This window comes from Apodemus sylvaticus, chromosome 13 (genome assembly GCF_947179515.1).
Source record: "Apodemus sylvaticus chromosome 13, mApoSyl1.1, whole genome shotgun sequence".
NCBI lineage: Eukaryota > Metazoa > Chordata > Mammalia > Rodentia > Muridae > Apodemus > Apodemus sylvaticus.
In genome coordinates this window covers 101,048,845-101,063,664 of record NC_067484.1, presented here as the reverse complement: position 1 = coordinate 101,063,664, position 14,820 = coordinate 101,048,845, and the positions used below count along the sequence as shown (strand labels likewise).

The 14,820-nt window shown below is 34.0% G+C and overlaps 1 long non-coding RNA gene and 1 pseudogene across 1 annotated transcript in view; both read left to right on the top strand.

Annotated features, from left to right (window-relative positions):
* The window catches only part of LOC127664020 (uncharacterized), a 445,498-nt gene that overhangs the window by 116,906 nt on the left and 313,772 nt on the right, over positions 1-14,820 (top strand). The gene's annotated exons all lie outside the window — the stretch shown is intronic.
* LOC127664018 (vomeronasal type-2 receptor 116-like) lies at positions 859-14,614 on the top strand (annotated as a pseudogene).

The following is a 14,820-nucleotide window of genomic DNA, read 5'->3' as shown; positions in this document are numbered from 1 at the left end:
TGAGGTGTGAACAAATATCAACAAAGAAATGTTTCATCAAATGGCACTGACTGCCAGGGACTGATTATGAGGGAAAAGATTAGCATAATAACTCAATGAATGTATGCACAGGTACTGATATTGGACAGGATGGGTGTTGAATCTTCATAAATCCAGGCATTTTTGGATTTTGAATGACATGTTCTCCACATGACAGGAGTCACAGGAAGTTTGAAGATATTGTAAACATAACTAACATACAATAGTATATGAACAACAGAGAGAATGTTCAACTCCTGGTGCAGTATTTCAAGTGAGACTGCACTTCCCTACACTAGAGAGTGGAAGACATAATGTCCCATTATTCTTCTCAAAGTATGCATGATATGGAACTTTTATGACCTTCTAAACTCTTGTCTATGGAAGTTCTGTTGAAATCCATTGTGTTCGTACATATGGCAGTTGACACATATTCTGGCCCAAGCTGCCCAGGAGAAGATTGTCCTTGGGAATTATGCCATGCATATGAATGAAATCATGGCATCTGAGGATGGAGAAAATGATCTCCAAAACAAGTTTTCAGAAATATGAATGACATCAGGGCACCTGAGGTTGGAGAAATTATCTCCAAAACATATTTTCAGAAAGGTTTTGAGCAAAAGTTTTCAGACCTCAGATGTAGAGCTTGAGGCCAGAAATTTCTCAATGTATCCAGGGAGAATGACATAGGACAAGTTGATGGGAACTGTTGAATATAATTAAGCGGACTTCTAGAGAGCAGTAGATTTTAAACAGACCCATGGGTGTAAATGTATATGTGTGTGATGTTTGTCTGCATAGGAAACTGATTTCACAACTGCATCCTAGATCCTAGCAGACATGAAGAATCTTTGTGCTTTCACTATTTCCTTTTTGCTCCTGAAGTTTTCTCTCATCTTGTGCTGTTTGATTGAACCAATTTGCTTTTGGAGGATAAAGAATACAGAAGATAATAATGGAGATTTGAGAAGTGACTGTGGTTTTTTCCTTTTTACAACAGAGGAACCTGTTGAAGACTATTTTTATACTGATATTTTAGATTTTAGGTAAGCCATTAACTTTATTTTTCTGAATCAATGACATTAATTAGAAATATTTAGCTGTGTATACAAACTGGGGTTAGGTCCTGTTCCTTCCCTCTGGGTTTAGGAACCACCGAAAATTAATTATTGCACCAATCACTATTTTAGTACTGTCAAATGTTTCACACTTTAGCTTAGCTTTAATTCATTGTGCTCCAGTTCACAATGCTGCAAAATGAGTCTGGATTCTGTCTGTTGAATCTTTGTTGATATCATATGTTGAAAGATGCCTTTTCACCAGCTTTGAATCCACAATTCCCACATTGAACAAGAGTTCAATATGGAAAGACTGCATCACTTTCTCTATTCAATTGTCTGCCCTCAATTCTCATATGAGTATTCATCTAAATGCCTTCATAAAAATGTTATCTAATTTTGGTCTCCAATAGTTGGGCATATATTCTTTCATTGAAATATTTGTGCATGTATAGGTCTACTATACATGATTAGGTGTATAACATTGCATGGGTACTTGTGAAAATACATATATTTTCCTTTGTAAAATAGTCATTGAGCCCATGCTGCAATTTTGTGTTTGACACTGAATATGGTAAAGGACTGTGAGGCTTCATATTCTGTTAAAAGAATAGTATTTTGGTCTAATTATGAAAATAACCAGACATAGATTAAGCTTATTTTCAGTATCAGATAGATGGTCAGTATTTCTATTAAATATTGAATGAATAAATATAATGTTAGAGAAAATCTAGGAGAATAAATGTCCTCCTTTTGTATAAGAAGTTGTCCTTGGTGTTTGAGATCCTAAGAATGAGATGTCCCCATATTTGCCTGTAGATAATGAGGGAGATGTGTTCAAATAACTCACCTATTAGCTAATCAATGTGTTTGGGGCTTCTTTATTTCATGAACTAAGATTTCCTGTGCTTTTATGTCTCTGATGCTCATCACATTTCTTATTCAATGTTCATGTCTTTGGGATTTAAAGAATAAGTTTTTCAATTGGTAGCTACAATACACTGTACACTTTGATAGTGATGGTTGATTCACCTTATTATTCTTCTGTGTTAGGTTAGTATGCAATTCATTTCTGATGTTTTCTGTATTTTTCCACACCTCATTGGAAAAGTAGTGAAAATTTTCATTGCTGATACTTTCATAGGCCATAATATGGTTTAAAATTACAAATTCATGAACTGTGTGAATACACTTTTCACGTTTAGAAAGAAAAAACTTAGCTGCAGACACTCATTTGAAAATTCATATTTCATCAAAAGAGCATGTTTGGTGTATTTAATCCTGATGAAAGGTAAGAGCTAATAATAACAGATGAACTGCTGTAGGGGCAGATGAACAAATTTCTTACGGAGAGAAGATCTCTGTGCTCAGACATCACTTAAAGGATCTCAAAAACTAAGGAACACTGAGGTGTTAAGAGAAATCTGATAGGTTTTTTAACAAACTGACATAGTAACAACATACTAAAAGTTAACATTAAATTAGTGGATAAAAAGAGCCCAAAGGATAAAAATCTGGGTATCTGGTATATTATAGCATTTTGTGTACTTTGAAATGGATAAATAATTTAAATGAAAAATATTTTAAAATAATAATTCTAATGGTCTACAAATATCATGAAAATATTGTTAGTTATTTCTCACTGTGCATGAACTTAGCATTATTTCAATGTTTAACTTCAAAGTATTTATTCTATTGTAAAATTTGTAACATATTCATACAGATAAAATAATTTTTCCTTGTAAAACAAATAATTATTTTTCAATATACTGATGGTTAGACAATATACTTAGGTATATAATGCATTTTAAAAATACTCACACAATGCCAGTTTTTTATCATATAAAGGCTCTCAAATATATATAAATATATTTTTTCTTTCATTGGATATTTTCTTTGTGTTTCAAATTTTATCCCTTTTCCTGCTTCCTCTCCAGAAACTCCCAATCTCATCCCTCCTTCCCCATATTTATGAGGGTATTCCAGCCCATAACCATTCACAGCTACCTCACTGCACTGGCATCACAGTGGTGTATCAAGCCTTCACCGGACTAAGGACCTCTGTTCCCATTGATGCCCTACAAGGGCATTATCTGCTTCATATGCAATCAGAGCCATGATTCCCTCCATATGTACTCTTTCTTTGGTTGTTTAGTGCCTGGGAGCTCTAGGGGTTCTGGTTGGTTGATACTGCTGTTCTTTCTATGGGATTGCAAACCCCTTCAGCTCCTTCAGTCCTTTTTCTAATTCTTCCATTGGGGAACACGTGCTCAATCCAATAACTGCCTATGAGCATTCATCTCTGTGTTTGTCAGGCTCTGGGAGAGCCTCTCAGGAGGGAGTTATATCAGGTTCATTTCAGCAAGCACTTCTTGGCATCCATAATAGTGTTTGGGTCTGATGACTTTATATGGGATGGATACCCATGGCAGATTCTCAATGGCCTTTCCTTCAGTCTCTGCTCCACACTTTGTCTCTCATAAGTATTTTGTGTCCCCTTCCAGAAGACTGAAGCATCCACAGTTTGGTATTTCTTCTCCCGTGGCTTTGTTTGGTCTGTGAATTGTATCTTGGGTATTCTGAATTATTGATCTAATAGCCACTTATCAGTGAGTGAATACCATGTGTGTACTTTTGTGACTGGGATATCTCACTCAGAATGATATTTTCTAGTTACATCCATTTCTCTTGCAAATTTCAAAAAGTCACTGCTTTTATACATGTGTAGTACCCCATTGTGTAAATGTAAATAATTTTCTGTATCCATTCCTCTGCTGAGGGACTTCTGGGTTCTTTCCAGCTTTGGCTATTATAAATATGACTGGTATAAACTTAGTGAAGCATGTGTCCTTGTTATATGTTGAAGAATATTTTAGGTGTATGCCTGGGATTGGAATTGCTGTGTCCTCAGGTAGTACTATGTTCAATTTTCAGGGGAACTGCCAGAATATTTTCTAGAAAGGTTGCACCAGCTTGTAATGCCACCAGCAATGGAGGAGTGTTCCTCTTTCTCCACACCCTCCACTGTATCTGCTGTCATCTGAGTTTATGATCTTAGTCTTTCTGACTGGTGTGAAGTGGATTCTGATGGATGATTAGATTTGCATTTCAGTGATAACTAAGGATGTTGATTTTTTTAGATGCTTCTTGGCCATTTGATATTCCTTCATTAAGAATTATTAATTTAGGTCTGTACCCAGTTTTATTAGGGTTATCTGGTTCTCTGGAGTTTATCTTCTTGAGTTGTTTGTATGTATTGGATATTGACCCTCTATCTCATGTAGGATTGGTAAAGATCTTTTTCAACTCTGGTGGCTGCTGTTTTGTTCTGTTAACAGGGTCATCTGCCTTACAGAAACTTTGCAGTTTTATGAGGTCTCTTTGTCTATTGGTGATCTTAGAACATAAGTCAATGATGTTCTTTTCAGAAAATTTCTCTCTGTGACTATGTGTTCTCGGCTCTTCCCCACTTTCTCTTCCATTAGATTCTGTGTATCTGGTTTTATGTATAGGTTCTTGATCCACTTGGACTTGGGTTTGTACAGGAAGATAAGAAGGAATCGATTTGCAGTAATCTTCATACTGACCACCAGCTGAACGAGCACCATATCTTGAAAATGCTGTCTTTTTTCCACTGGATGATTTTACCTCCTTTATCAAAGATGAAGTGACCATAGGTGTATGTGTTTATTTTTTTGGACTTCAGTTCTGTTCCATTAATCTATCTACCTGTCTTTTTATCAATATCATACAGATTTTATCAATATTTCTCTGTAATACAATGTGAAGTCAGAGATGATGATTCCCTCAGATGTACTTTTATTGTTAAGAAGACACCAAGTCATTTTATATTATATGTGACTATTATGAAGGGTGTTGTTTTCTTATTTCTTACTCAGCCTTTTTATACTGTGTGTAGAGGAAGGCTACTGATTTGTTTGAGTTAATTTTATATCAAGACACTTTCCTGAAGTTATTTATCAGCTTTAGTACTTCTTTGGTGGAACTTTGGCATCACTTAAATATATTATCACATCATCTACAAATAGTGGTAGTTTGACTTCTTCCTTCCAAATTGGGAAACAAATGACCACCTTTGCTTAACTAATTCCTCTAGCTAGAATTTCAAGTACTATATTGAATAGATCAGGAGAGGGTAGGCAGCCTTGTCTAGTCACTGATTTTAATGGGGTGGCTTTAAGTTTCTATTTAGTTTGCTGTTGGCTGCTCGTTTGCTGTATATTGCTTTTTACTATGTTTGGGTATGGACCTTGAATTTCTCATCTTTCCAAGACTTTTACCATGAAGGGGAATTGGATTTTGTCAAATGTTTCTCAGGATGTAATAATATGATCGTGTTGGTTGCTTTTTATAAAAGTTTGTTTATATTGTGATTTACATTGATGGATTCCCATATTGAACCATCACTGCATCTCTGTGATTGAGTCTACTTGTTTTTGTTGGATAACCTTTTTGATGTGTTATTGGATTCAGTTTGTGGGAATTTTATTGCATTATTTTGTATAGATATTCATAAGGTTAATTGGTCCGTTTATGTCTTTATTTGTTACACCTTTTTTGTAGTATAGGTATCAGTGTAACTTCACTACTGTTCACAAGTGTGGCTTCATAGAATGTGTTGGGAAGTGTTCCTTTGGTTTCTATTTCATGGAATGCGGTGAAAATCTTTGGTCATAGAACTTCTTTGAATGTCTGATAGAATTCTGCCCTAAAACCATCTGACCCTTGGCTTCTTTGTGATTAGGGGGCTTATAATGAGTGCTTCTATTTCCTTAGGGAGTGGTGGACTCTTTACATGGTTTACCTAACCCTGACTTAACTTTGGTACATGCTGTCTAGAAAATTACAATTTAATCCACTTTTTCTAGTTTTGTTGAATATACACATTTCTAGTGGAATCTGATTTTTTTTTTAATTTCCTCAGTTTCTATTGTTATGTTTCCCTTTTCATTCCTGATTTTGTTAATTTGGATACTGTCTCTGTGCCCTTTGATTAGTCTGGCTAAGTGTTTATGTATCTTGTTGATTTTGTCAGAGAACCAGATCCTAGCTTTGTTGATTCATTGTGTAGTTCTTTCTCTTTCTAATTGGTTGATTTCAGCCCTGACCTTGACTTTTTCCTGCTGTCTAGTTCCCTTGATGGTTGCTTATTTTTGATCTACAGCTTTCAGATGGGTTGTTAAGCTAATAGTGTATGATCTATTTACTTTTTCTGGGGAGGCACTCACAGCTATGAGATTGTCTATTAGCATTGCTTTCATTGTGTTCCATAATTTAGAAACGCTATTCGTTATTTTCCTTGAATTATAAAGAATCTTTCATTTCATTCTTTATTTTTCCAATTGGTTAAGCTATTATTGAGAAGATAATTTGTTCAGTTTATATATATATATATATATATATATATATATATATATATATATATATATATATATGTCAGATTTCTGTTATTTTTGTTGTTATTGAATATCAGCCTTATTCTGAGGTAGTAACATAGAACACATGGGATAAATTCAATGTCCTTGTATCTATTGAAGTTTGTCCAATTTGTCGTCAATTTTGAGAAGGTAACAATATATTTCTTAATGGTTCAGTTTTTAATATTTTGTCCTCTTTTGTATACTTAATCCCTAAATAATATCGTGTATTGATATTATTGATATTATGTTTTGAAACAATTTAAGTCTCTACATAGATGAATGATCCTCATGTATGGATATTATTAAGTATGCATTAATGATATTTTCAGTGTATGAAAAGATACAAATGTAAAAGTTGAACCCTGTTTTTGAAGTATTATTTGCTTCTCAAAATAAGCAATTTTATTAAGATGTTTGATGTATAAAATGGTTTTGAATAATAAAAATAAGGAGAATATATTGTATATTTTATAAGTGTATTAAGAAAACATTTTTAAAATGTATCTGTGGAATTACATCTCCAATATTATATTATAATGTCTTATTCAGTAGGACTGCAATATAGTTCAAGGATGGCATTAAGAGATAGATCAAACTCTGTATCAATGTACGCAAATACAAAATTTGTCATATCGTATCATATTATATCTTATCGTATCATGTCATATAATAGTGCCCTATGTCTAGGAATTCTTAAATTGCATTCAGCTTATTTCAAGACATTTAGTTAGAAATTTACCATGTCTCATAGTACAAACTTTACTGCATTTGAAATTTTTTCTTTCAAACATCTCCCTTATTCATCACTATGCCTTGTTTTAGAATACCAGCAAGAAGATATGAATTTTTTCTCCTAATGCTTTTTGCAACTGATGAGATCAACAAGAATCCTTATATTTTACCCAATATGTCTTTGATGTTCTCCATTGTTGTTGACCTATGTAAAGATACATTGGGAGTTCTGGATAGAGCATATTCACAACAAAAAAAATAACATGAATTTTATTAATTATATCTGTGAAAAATATCAAATTTGTTATGTACACCTTACAGGCCCATCATGGAAAACATCCTTTAAACTGGCAATTACTTCTAAGAAACCAAAGGTAAGAATGCGTGACAATGGATGCATCAACAACATTAAATTCCATTTAAATGGATCAACAAGAAAACTTTCACAGCATGAATTTATTAGTTTTCTGCTACACACACACACACACAAAGATATATATATATATATATATATATATATATATATATATATCACTGTATATCAGCATATATATATTAATATATGTATTACTGTATATGCATATCACAATATATTGACAGACAGACAGATCGATAGATAGATAGAAAGAACAAAAGATAGAAAGATAGATAAATTCATAGATATAAATGTGTAAATTAAGGAATTAAATAATCACGTCATTAATGTACTGGACAGAGAAAACTGTGTTCTAGAAAATTCAGACTTGTCATAAATAGTCTAGAATCTAAAAGGAATAATACATGATACTTAGAGTATAATCATACTATCCATGATAGGAGTTTGGTAAGGTGAGCAAAATTTTTTTGTATATGATCCCAAATATTCTAATAATCATATTCCTCATGTGAATGTTTCATTCTCTCTTCTACATCCTTTAGGTTTTCTTTGGACCATTTAATCCTAACCTAAGTGACCATGACCAGTTGCCCTATGTCCATCAGGTAGCCAGCAAGGACACACATTTGTCCCATGACATGGTCTCCTTGCTGCTTCATTTTAGATGGACTTGGATAGGACTGGTCATCTCAGATGATGACCAGGGCATTCAGTTTCTCTCTGATTTAAGAGAAGAAATGCAAAGGCATGGGATCTGCTTAGCTTTTGTGAATGTGATCCCAGAAACCATGCAGATATACATGACAAAGGCTATGATATATGATAATCAAATTATGACATCTTCAGCAAAGATTGTTATCATTTATGGTGAAATGAACTCTACTTTAGAAGTCAGCTTTAAAAGGTGGGAATATTTAGGTGTTCAGGGAATCTGGATCACAACTTCACAATGGGATGTTATCATAAATAAAAAGAAATTCAGCCTTGATTTCTTCCATGGGACTGTCACTTTTGCACACCAAGGAGGTGAGATCACCAAATTTAGGAATTTTACTCAATCTGTGGACACTGACAAATACCCAGTAAACATTTCTGATTCTATACTGGGGTGGAATTATTTTAATTGTTCAATCTCTAAGAACACCAACAAAATGGAATATTTTAAATTCAACAGCACACTGGAATGGACGGTATTGCACCAATTTGACATGGGCCTGAGTGAAGAAGGTTACAATTTGTATAATGCTGTGTATGCTGTGGCCCACACCTACCATGAACTCATTCTTCAACAAGTAGAATCTCAGAATCCTGCAGAATACAGAGGATTATCTACTGACTGTCAGCAGGTTAAGTTTCTTACATTTCATGCTGTTTAGATATACCAATATGATTTTTGAAATGGACCCAGAGAAACACATGTACATTTGTTAGACATTATTCTCTCAGTGGAAAGACTTCTACACTGCAAATCTCCCTAATTAATCTTTCACTTGGATGAATCAGGCACAAGGAAAACATTTAATAGGAAATAATATTTTTATGATATCAGTGACTTTTGTGAAAACATGTCTCAACATTTCAACAAATGAGATCAAATGTTAAAAAAAGACCCAAGAGTTTTTTTATAATAAAAGCCTTAGGTGATGACTAGACTAGAATGTTTTTTCTAAAAACTAATTTCTAAAGAATCAGTACATGTCCTGTAACTAATAATAACTCATTTAAATTAACAATGATTTACAAAACCACAAATGAATAAGACTGTATATTTAATTAAGTTTCTGTTTACCTCATATATGTTGACTGTCTATACATGAAAGATCAACAGCCATTCATTAATTTCACACACATTGAGGATTCGTCTTGATTTGCTCATTCATGACTATATTTTTAAAAAGGTATTTTTTATTTACATGAACACACACATTCACACACAAACAATGTTACTTGCTATATGCTAATTATTTTTTCTAGTACATTTTACCATTGAACATTATGAAGTATATACATTTTCAGATATCAATGAGGTATATTGTATTTTACTACACGGGATTGCTTCACTGCAACTGTATTTTGTGAATGTCATTAAGAAATTAGGGGAAAATCTCAGTTTTGCTTACCCTTTATTGATACGTATACATAACCATCTAATGATAGATCTCATTTAGGTGTCTTCCTTGCTGAAGACCAGGGTGTTTACTAACCCTGTTGGAGAACTGGTGAACATGAACCATAGGGAAAATCAATGTGCAGCATATGACATTTTCGTCATTTGGAATTTTCCACAAGGCTTTGGATTAAAAGTAAAAATAGGAAGCTATATTCCTTGTTTCCCACAGATGCAACAACTGCACATATTTGAAAACGTGGAGTGGACCACAGGAGGATCTTCGGTATGTATACCACAAATTTTAGTTGTTTTCATGATATTTCTATTTTTAAATATGAAGTACTGAAATAATATGTCTGTGGTTAAGACCAGTTTCTTTCTGTTACAAGCACCAAAATCTGTTCCCTTTCAACTCCATTAAAATCTCATCATAGAGATCAAAAGCTTCTGAATTTCATGTTCAGTTGCACCCATAAGCCTATTCACCACACACTACAGGAAGATATTATATATGTAATTTATATGTATATATATGTATATATAAATTATGTATATATATGTATATAAATTTGTAACAAATTGAATTATATGTATATTATTTATATATACACATATATACATATATATAAATATACATAATTTATATATACATATATGTATATATATATATATATATATATATATATATATATATACACATACATAATGAAAAATGTGTAACTATATGTATACCATGAAATTTTCTCATTCTGTGAGAACATATTTATAACTTAATTAAGTATAGCATATATTCATTAACAGAAATCTTTCTTCATATTCAAGGTTTTCTTTTTATTTATGTATTTTTGTTATTTTATTTACTTACATTTCACATGATATCCCACTCCCTGCTTTCCTCTCTTCTCTGGGGTATTGCCTTAGCTGACATTGGTGGGGGGAGCACCTAGGTCTTGTGGAGACTCAATGCCACAGTATAGAGGGATGCTAGAGTGATGAAGTAGGAGTCTCATAAAGACAGGGGAGATGGGGGAAGGGATAGGATATTCAAGGTTTTGTTTTAAACTTCATTAACTTTAGGACAGTCTTATATGTCATTTTTGTTCATATTCATCAATCAAATCTTCCTTGATATACTCTGCCATTTTTTTCTCCACATACTTCCGTATTCTGATATTTTTATTTATAAATCATAAGAAAAATCTGATGCCACATAAGCATTCCTGTTAGATAAATTAGATAAGGAAGAAAAATTTTAAATTGCTACACTCTAAAAGTTGCATATATACTATTACAAGATGTAGAAAATATTGTGAAACATTTGGTGCATTGCAAGGAAATACAAATAATAATGTGCATGAAATTGTTAAGAAATAATGGTTAATAGAGGAATATTTATAGTCACAACTGTTAATGTCCCACATATTAATCTATGTGTCATTATACATATTATTTATAAATGAACTACACACACACACACATTCGCAAACACACACACATTTTATGTAATATTTATATATTGTTTCAGGTTCCCTCATCCTTGTGTAGTGAGCCATGTACTGCTGGATTTAGGAAAATTCATCTTAAAGAAACAGCGGACTGCTGCTTTGATTGTGTTCAGTGCCCAGAAAATGAGGTTTCCAATGAAACAGGTACAATCTTGCATGCAGAAAAAAGTTGCTGAATTTGAATAGCTCCTCATTCCAACCTAGAAATATGATATGGCCTAGATGTAAACTGAAGTCCTAAAATCTCCTTTTTATAGAACTTAATCAGTTAAATAATATCAACTTCTTTTAGACCTAGCAAATAACCCATAATATCTTCTAGAAACAATACATTTCTCTCACAATATGCTGATAACTAATTTTATATTATGAAGAAAACATTTAGGTGGACATAAATGTGTAATAATCTCTAAAGAAAATGTTAGGCATAGTCTAGGAATGTGTTTATTTTTCTTTGATTCTGTGTACGAAGAAACTTTACTAAATGAACAGTCCATAATCTTTCTCTCCATCACACAACTTTGTGCCTGACAAGACCAGATGCTCAGGGTAACAGTTGTTGTTAAATGAATTATAATTTAAGAGTTTAGATGAGTTCAAGGTCAGCCTGGCCTACAGAGTGAGTTTCAGGATAGCCAGGGCTATACAGAGAAACCCTGCCTCAAATATCCAAAAATAAAAGAGCGTAGATGGATTAAAGGATTAATATTTTTCTGTCAAACATTTAGAAATTGAGTGAAGATTTCAAGAATGTAAGAAGGGATGCAATAGTGCATCAATCAATATCAATCACTGCCTATCCAATGAAAGAGGGATGGATATGAATATCTATTATCTTCGTGCCATATTGCTAGGAATGTATAGTTGGGATGAATGAGATTGTACCAAAATGAGAGAAACATGCACATGACTATGAGGCATACAGCTTCAAGAATGAAAATATTCCTTTAGAGAAACAGTTCTTTTTTTTTTCTAGTCCATCAGTTGTTTTATTTATTTTTATTTTTATTTTTATTTTTTACAGACATTCTTTTTTTAATTTAATTTTTTTATTTATTATTCGATATATTTTTATTTACATTTCAAATGATTTCCCCTTTTCTGGTCTTCCACTCCCTGAAAGTCACATAAGCCTCCTTACCTCCCTCTGTTCTCCCACCCATCCCTTCCCACTTCCCTGTTCTGGTGTTGTCTTATACTGCTACACTGAGTCTTTTCAGAACAGGGGCCACTCCTCCTTTCTTCTCGTACCTCATTTGATGTGTGGATTATGTTTTGTTATTCCAGATTTCCAGGTTAATATCCACTTATTAGTGAGTGCATACCATGATTGATCTTTTGAGACTGGGTTACCTCACTTAGTATGATGTTCTCCAGCTCCATCCATTTGCCTAAGAATTTCATGAATTCATTGTTTCTAATGGCTGAATAGTACTCCATTGTGTATATATACCACATTTTTTGCATCCATTCTTCTGTTGAACGATACCTGGGTTCTTTCCAGCTTCTGGCTATTATATATAGGGCTGCTATGAACATAGTGGGACATATATCCTTATTATATGTTGGGGAATCCTCTGGGTATATGCCCAGGAGTGGTATAGCAGGATCTTTCGGAAGTGACATGCCCAGTTTTCTGAGGGACTGCCAGACTGATTTCCAGAGTGGTTGTACTAATTTGCAACCCCACCAGCAGTGGAGGAGTGTACCTCTTTCTCCACATCCTCACCAACATCTGCTGTCTCCTGAGTTTTTAATCTTAGCCATTCTGACTGATGTAAGGTGAAATCTCAGGGTTGTTTTGATTTGAATTTCCCTGATGACTAGTGAAGTTGAGCATTTTTTAAGATTTTTTTAAAGATTTATTTATTATATGTAAGTACACTGTAGCTGTCTTCAGACACCCCAGAAGAAGGCATCAGATCTCATTACAGAAGGTTGTGAGCTACCCTGAGGTTGCTGGGATTTAAACTCAGGACCTTCAGAAGAGCAGTCGGTGTTCCTAACCACTGAGCCATCTTTCCAGCCTCTTGAGAAACAGTTCTTGCATGAGAAATTGTATGTTTTGGTTTTTATGTGGAGATACAGGAAAAGGGTACAACCCAAAACCAAGCAAAGTATGTAATGCATTTCATAAACTGCACACAACACTTTTCTGTGATTAGTGATTTTATGGTTTGACGAATTAAATAATCTCAGACTATGCATATAATTATTTATCACATTTTCTTTATTTTTTTGCTTAATGAATATTTATTTATCTGTTCAATACTCTATAAAGGTCTTTGTTTCACCACAAAACATAGGTTAATTGAAAGCAATATTGAATCAGTGATCCCGACAGCAATAAGGAATGGGTAGATTCTCAATATCAAATTATTTATTGATATATCCTTTGAATAATACAAATACAAAACCATTAACTACATAATTATGATATCTTATGAGGGCTTATTTTTTCACCAGCAGATATGGAACAGTGTGTGAGGTGCCCAGATGATAAGTATGCTAACTTGGAGCAAACCCACTGCCTCCAAAGAGCTGTGTCATTTCTGGCTTATGAAGATCCACTGGGAATGGCTCTAGGTTCCGCTGCTCTATCCTTCTCGGCCTTCACAATTGTAGTACTCTTCACTTTTGTAAAGTACAAAGATACTCCTATTGTGAAAGCCAATAATCTCATTCTCAGTTATATCCTGCTCATTTCGCTAGTCTTCAGTTTTCTCTGCTCATTGCTCTTCATTGGACATCCCAACCAGGCCACCTGCACCCTGCAGCAGATCACATTTGGAATATTTTTTACTGTGGCTGTTTCTACAGTATTGGCCAAAACAATAACTGTGGTCATGGCTTTCAAGCTCACTACTCCAGGGAGAAGAATGAGAGGGATATTGACATCGGGGGCACCTAACTTGGTCATTCCCATTTGTACCCTAATCCAAGTTGTTCTCTGTGGCACCTGGTTGGTAACATCTCCTCCCTTTATTGACAGAGATATGCAATCTGAACATGGAAAGACTGTCATTATTTGCAACAAAGGCTCTGTCATTGCCTTCCATGTTGTCCTGGGATATTTGGGTTCCTTGGCTCTGGGGAGCTTCACAATGGCTTTCCTAGCTAGGAACCTTCCTGATAGATTCAATGAAGCCAAGTTCCTAACTTTCAGCATGCTGGTGTTCTGCAGTGTCTGGATCACCTTCCTTCCTGTCTACCATAGCGCCAGGGGAAAGGTCATGGTGGTTGTGGAGGTCCTCTCCATCTTGGCCTCTAGTGCAGGGTTGCTAGGTTGTATCTTTGTCCCGAAGTGTTATGTTATTGTAGTTAGACCAGATTCAAATTTCATATGGAAGTACAAGGAAAAATTGTGTCATTGAAACTTTCATAGTTTGAAAATGTTAGATGATTCTCACCATTTTTCTTTGTATTAAGCAAAGTAGAATTTAATCATAAACAAATTTGAACTTACAAATAGGACAGCATTGTCCATTGTGATACCAATTAATAAAGTTTGGAGGAAAATGGTTACATTCAAAAGTACGTAATCCTGAATGTACTGAGAACTAGGAATCTCTACTGAGGA